Below are 5,774 nucleotides of genomic sequence, written 5' to 3' on the forward strand. Positions count from 1 at the left end.
GGTTCTGGCTTTTTTGGCAGTTATACGATTCTTCCATTCTTTTTTAATTCATTCCTTCATGCGTGCATTCATTCCTTTGTTCCGGAGACACAAGCCCCAGTCATTGCCTTTAAGGAGCTACAGTCCAGTGCTAGCATTTGGAAGTGATGGTCCATCATGGATGTCCTGAGCTTATTATATACTAGAGGCCTGGTGCATGAAAATTCATGCACTGGAGTGGGGGGGTCCCTCAGCCCAGCCTGCCCCCTCTCATAGTCCGGGAGCCCTCAGGGGCAGGAGGTGACCCAGCGATCAGGGGAAAGTGACGCCCCATCACACCTCTGCTGCTGCCACTGCCGGCAGCGCAAGCCTCGGCCGGCCCTGGTTACCTGAGCCTCGGGCAACCCTGGGCGCTGGGCAGCTGCCATCTGAGGCTTGCCTGCACCTCGGGCCCGCCCTGGGTGGCTGGGCAGACGACATCCGAGGCTTGCCTGCACCTCAGGTCTGCCCTGGGCGGCTGGGGGGCTGAGGGCGGGTCCAGCCACACTGTGCACCTACCACGCCCCCCCACCCCCAGGGCTGGGCTGAAAGGACTGTGGGACTCTGGCAGCAGGTGCAAGGAGTAGCTGGACCCGCCTGAGGGTGGGTTCAGCCCCACTGCCCGTGCACCAGCCACCCCCCCTGGTGGGGCTGAAAGGACTGAGGACTCCGGCGGGGCTGAGGGGACTGGGCACCGCCATCTTGAGGCTATGGGCACCACCATCTTTGTGATGACGTGACGGTCAATTTGCATATTCCCTCTTTATTAGATAGGACACTTCTTGTGTGTGTGTGTGTTTATGTACAAATTTGCATTTTTTTAAAAACAGATTTTATTGATTTTTTACAGAGAGGAAGGGAGAGGGATAGAGACTCAGAAACATTGATGAGAGAGAAACATCGATCAGCTGCCTCCTGCACAACCCCCACTGGGGATGTGCCCGCAACCAAGGTACATGCCCTTGACTGTAATCGAACCTGGGACCTTTCAGTCTGCAGGCCGACGCTCTATCCACGGAGCCAAACTGGTTAGGGCCAAATTTGCATTTTTCATGTAAACTTTCAAAAGATTCCATGACTCCAGCTCCCCTCCCCTCCCAGCCCTGCAAAAAGTTTAAGAACCATTAGTGTGACACAGACTGCTCAGAGTAAAAGGACAGCAGCCTAAGTGCCCATCAGTCTCTGCCGCCTGTTTTGGTGACTAAGGCCTCAGCACGTGACCATCTCTGGCCCAAGTGATAAAGCCGGTGTCTCGACCACATGACCGACCTTGGACAGCTCCTCTCAGCCACGGCTCTTGGAAAATCACACATAGAGAAACACGCATCCACACACATTTACACCAACACCCACACAGCACTGCCCATGAGGACCGCTTTGGAGGGCTTGTGTGTGTCAATACTGTGATACGTAAACCCTCATCTCTCTAATCCCCACAACAGGCCTGTGAGTTTGGGAACTTGCCCAAGTTCACACAGCTGGAAAGCAGCGGAGCTGGATTATAAGAGGGCATTGTGGGGCACAATGGGGGCTGGGGAAAGCTGACGGTGTTCCAGATCCTTCAGGGATGAGGCAGTGGTCAGGGCTATTAGTTCCTCGTGAGAACTGGAAAACACACTAGACCAGCGGTCAGCAAACTCATTAGTCAACAGAGCGGCAAACCGCGGCTCCCGAGCCGCATGTGGCTCGCAAGCCACAGTTTGCCGACCACTGCACTAGACATTCTGCTAAGAGCATTCCTTCTTTCCTTCCACAGCTATTTCATGAGCATCTTCTTTAAAAAAAAAAGTTTTTATTGATTTTAGAGAGAGGAAGGAAGAGGGAGAGAGAGAAAAACATCGATGTGATAGAGAAATGTCAGTCAGCTGCCTCCTTCATGCACCCCAAATAGGTACCAAACCCAAAATCTGGGCATGTGCCCTGACTGGGCATCGAATCAGAGACCTTTTGGTGCACAGGAAGATGCTCAACCCATGGAGCCACACCGGCCAGGGCTGGAGCACCTTCTAGGTGTGTGTTGGGGTTGTGGTAGCCAGCCTCCACGATGGCCTCAGCGTCTGTGCCTGGTGTCCACACCTCCGTGCCGTCCCTCCCCAGTGTGGGTCTGTATGAGGACGGCTTTGTGCAGAAGCCAAGGTACATCTCCTCCCATGTAGGTGGAAGGACGGTGGCTTCTGCCCTGGGTGCTCTCTCACTCTCCTGATGCCTCCGTTTTAAATCACTTGCTCTAGGGCAGGGGTCCTCAAACTTTGTAAACAGGGGGCCAGTTCACTGTCCCTCAGACCGTTGGAGGGCCGGACTATAGTTTAAAAAAAAAACTATGAACAAATTCCTATGCACACTGCGGGCCCGGGACGAGTTGGCTGCTAAGCAGGACAGGCAGCGGCACCCGCGGGCCGGATAAATGTCCTCGGTGGGCCTCATGTGGCCCGCGGGTCGCAGTTTGAGGACCCCTGCTCTAGGGGGAAGCAAGCTGCCATGTGGTGGGCAGCCCTCTAGGGAGGCCCACAGGGCGCGGCACTGAACCCCCAGCCAGCAGCCTGCAGACCTGAGGCCCACACCAAACCAAACCAATGAGTGAGCTTTGGTGCAGACCCTCCAGCCCCCGGCAGGCCTTAAGACGACTGCAACCTCAGGAGGAGTCCTGGCTCGCAGGGACCGGGGAAGATAACAGGTGCTTGTTTTAAGAAATGTTGGAATACCACTTGCCAGTGTTGAGCTGTTGCTGGGAAGAAGCAAGCTGGAGAGCCCAGGAAGGTTAAGAAAAGGGCACCCAGGCTCCCCAAGGGGCAGCTGTGCCCTGATCTTGCTGCCACACCCCCTGGGCTTTAAAGAGAAGGCTTGGGCCAGGTGTGCATCCAAGCCTCTTACATGAATTTCAGTGTCTGCAGAGGGTGGGCCCGGGAGAAACAACGGACCTTCTGCTCCCAGGAGTGAGCACCTTCTGCAGCTCCTTGGCTGGCCTACCTTGGGAGGGCTCCACCCCCACCCGTACACAGGGTGGGGCAAAGTGGTTGTACAGGTGGTCGTTTGAAAAGGTAATACAATAATTAATACCTAATAATACAAGCACGAGCTCTGTGTTTCGCACACACCTTCGACTGCCCATCTATGCAATCTGCTTTATCGCTGCTCTTTCTTTTTTGAAAGGAAACATCTTTGGTGACCAGCATTACACGTCAAAATGGAGATTGTGTGACCAAGGGGGCCTGGGGCTCAGGGAGAATTCTGGCCAACATCAGTCTCTGCCAGATTATTTTTCCAGAATCCCAGTTACTAACCCTGTCAGTCATCTTCTCGTAAACTTTCTATGACTTCCAGCCACCAAGCAAATAAAGTGCAACTCAGGCATTCACAGATCTCAGCACTACAGTTTGACCCCAGTGCAGTTTGACACAACCTGGAATTAGTGCAGACTCTACAGGGTAAGAGCACTGGCCCCCCCCCCCCCCACGACTGCCCTCGCTTCAGACACCAGCCACAATTTTTAAAAATATTTTTTTATTGATTTCAGAGAAGAAGGGAGAGGGAGAGAGAAATAGAAACATCAATGATGAGAGAGAATCATTGATTGCACCAGCCACAATTTTGAGGGGTCTTCAGGTCACCTGAACTTCTGACCAAAGGGCTATAATTTTGGGGGTTCCCATGACCCTGGTGCCTTGATATCCCCTCTGATTGGTCACTATTCCCCCAAACTGGTTACTACAGTAACTCCTGGGCTCAAAGGTTGAACCTCACATGGAACATATGAAGTTCTCCCCGCCTCCTTCCTTATTGTTTTCCTATCCTCTTTGGTCTTTCTTCTTCTCCTTCTGGATGAAGGGCTTCCTTCTCTTTATTTTGTAAATTATACCTTTTGCTGTTCCCAGCTCCCTCACTCTATGGAAGTGTACCTGTTGCAGCTTTTCAGCTCCCCCTATTCTATGGAAATATACCTTCTGCTGCTCTGCAGCCCTGTGCTTCCTCCATGGTCCCCTTAATTTCCAAAATTTCTAAAATTTCCTAAACCTGTCCTATTTTACCCCCAAAATTCCTGTTCCATCAAGAAGGTGGCCATCTGCAAGCCAGGAAGAGGGATCCGCATTATTAACTGGTAAATATATTTTAAAATCCGCATTACTAACCGGTAAATATTTAAAGGATCCGCATTACTAACTGGTAAATATTTAGGAAAGAATCCGCATTAGAGAGGGGCGGTTGGTGTGGCTCCCATTGTTCAGGATTTAGGGCGCCATGAGGGGCGATAGAGGCCGAGGTCCTGGCGGGCGCTTTGGTTCCAGAGGGGGCCCAGGAGGAGGGTTCGGGCCCTTTGTGCCCCATATCCCATTTGATTTCTATTTGTGTGAAGTGGCCTTCCCTCGGGTTAGGCCAGCACCTGATGAACCTTCCGTGAGGCATTGCTGGAAAGAAATCGGGACCTTGCTCCTAATTCTGCTCTATCCCTTCTCTGGTGACAAACATAAACAATGTGATTGACAATTTGATTGTGGCTCCGGGGACATTGGAAGTGCAAATTGAAGAAGTGCGACAGGTTGGATCATATAAAAAGGGAACAATGACTACAGGACGTAACGTGGCTGGCCTGGTGGTAATCCTAAAGATTTTGCCAACGTTGGGAGCTGGTGGTTGGTGCCGTTGCTGCCCTAGGGAACAAAGTCCTGGCAAGCCTAAGAGCACAGGATCCTTCTGAAGTTTTGATGCTGACCGATGAAACTGGCTTTGAGATCCGTTCTTCTGATGCTACCGTGAAGGTTCTCATTACACCAGGGCCACCCCATCTCCGAACACTGGGTCCAGAACTCCATTTGGACATCAGGGTGCTGCCGAGTGCCTTAGCAGCCATCCGACATGCTCGCTGGTTTGAAGAAAATGCTTCAGTCCACAGTTAATTTCCCAAATGTGCAGGAGGCAGCCAATCGATGATTCTCTCTCATCATTGACGTTTGTCTCTCTCCCTCTCTCTTCCTCTTTGAAATCAATAAAAATATTTAAAAAATAAAAAAAATAAAAATCTGCATTATTAACCGATACACATTATGGGAAAATTTGCATTATTAACGGGTAAATATTTATGAAAAAATTTGCACTATTAGCTGGTACGACTATTAGCAGGTGCACTGGTTAATAATGTGGATTTTTCAATGAAGTATTTACCAGGTGCACCGGTTAATAATATGGATTTTTTCATAATATGTGCCGGTTTATAATGTGAATTTTTTCAATGAAATATATACTGGTATATATAAAAAGATTCGCTTTAATCCTTCCCTAACAAATACCTTGCATAAAGACACAGCCCAGAGACTGTTATTTCTTCTCTATGTTGAAAAACATCATGACACACGCTCCCGGGAGCCGTGGAAGCCCCACTCTTCTCATCCTTTCCACTCTGAGGCATCTTCTCCCCGTTTCCTCCTCTATTTCCAGCCACTGTTCAACGCCAAGTGCAAAATCTTTCTTAACCTGTTAAAATTTTAGGGTAATCTATTATATATATTTATTTTTTTAAATATATTTTATTGATATTTTACAGAGAGGAAGGGAGAGGGATAGAGAGTTAGAAACATTGACGAGAGAGACATCGATCAGCTGCCTCCTGCACACCCCCTACTGGGGATGTGCCCGCAACCAAGGTACATGCCCTTGACCGGAATCGAACCTGGGACCTTTCAGTCCGCAGGCTGACGCTCTATCCACTGAGCCAAACCGGTTTCGGCATATATATATATATACATTTATTTTTTAAAATATAT

The 5,774-nt window shown here is 50.0% G+C and overlaps 1 pseudogene across 1 annotated transcript; it reads left to right on the top strand.

The window, feature by feature from the left end:
• Nucleotides 1–4,254: 4,254 nt before the first annotated feature.
• On the top strand, nucleotides 4,255–4,910 carry LOC308254768 (interleukin enhancer-binding factor 2-like; annotated as a pseudogene). Its single transcript has one exon. The product of its transcript is annotated as an interleukin enhancer-binding factor 2-like (transcript).
• Nucleotides 4,911–5,774: the final 864 nt, after the last annotated feature.

This window comes from Plecotus auritus (genome assembly GCF_963455305.1).
Source record: "Plecotus auritus genome assembly, chromosome: 7".
In the NCBI taxonomy this organism is placed as follows: domain Eukaryota; kingdom Metazoa; phylum Chordata; class Mammalia; order Chiroptera; family Vespertilionidae; genus Plecotus; species Plecotus auritus.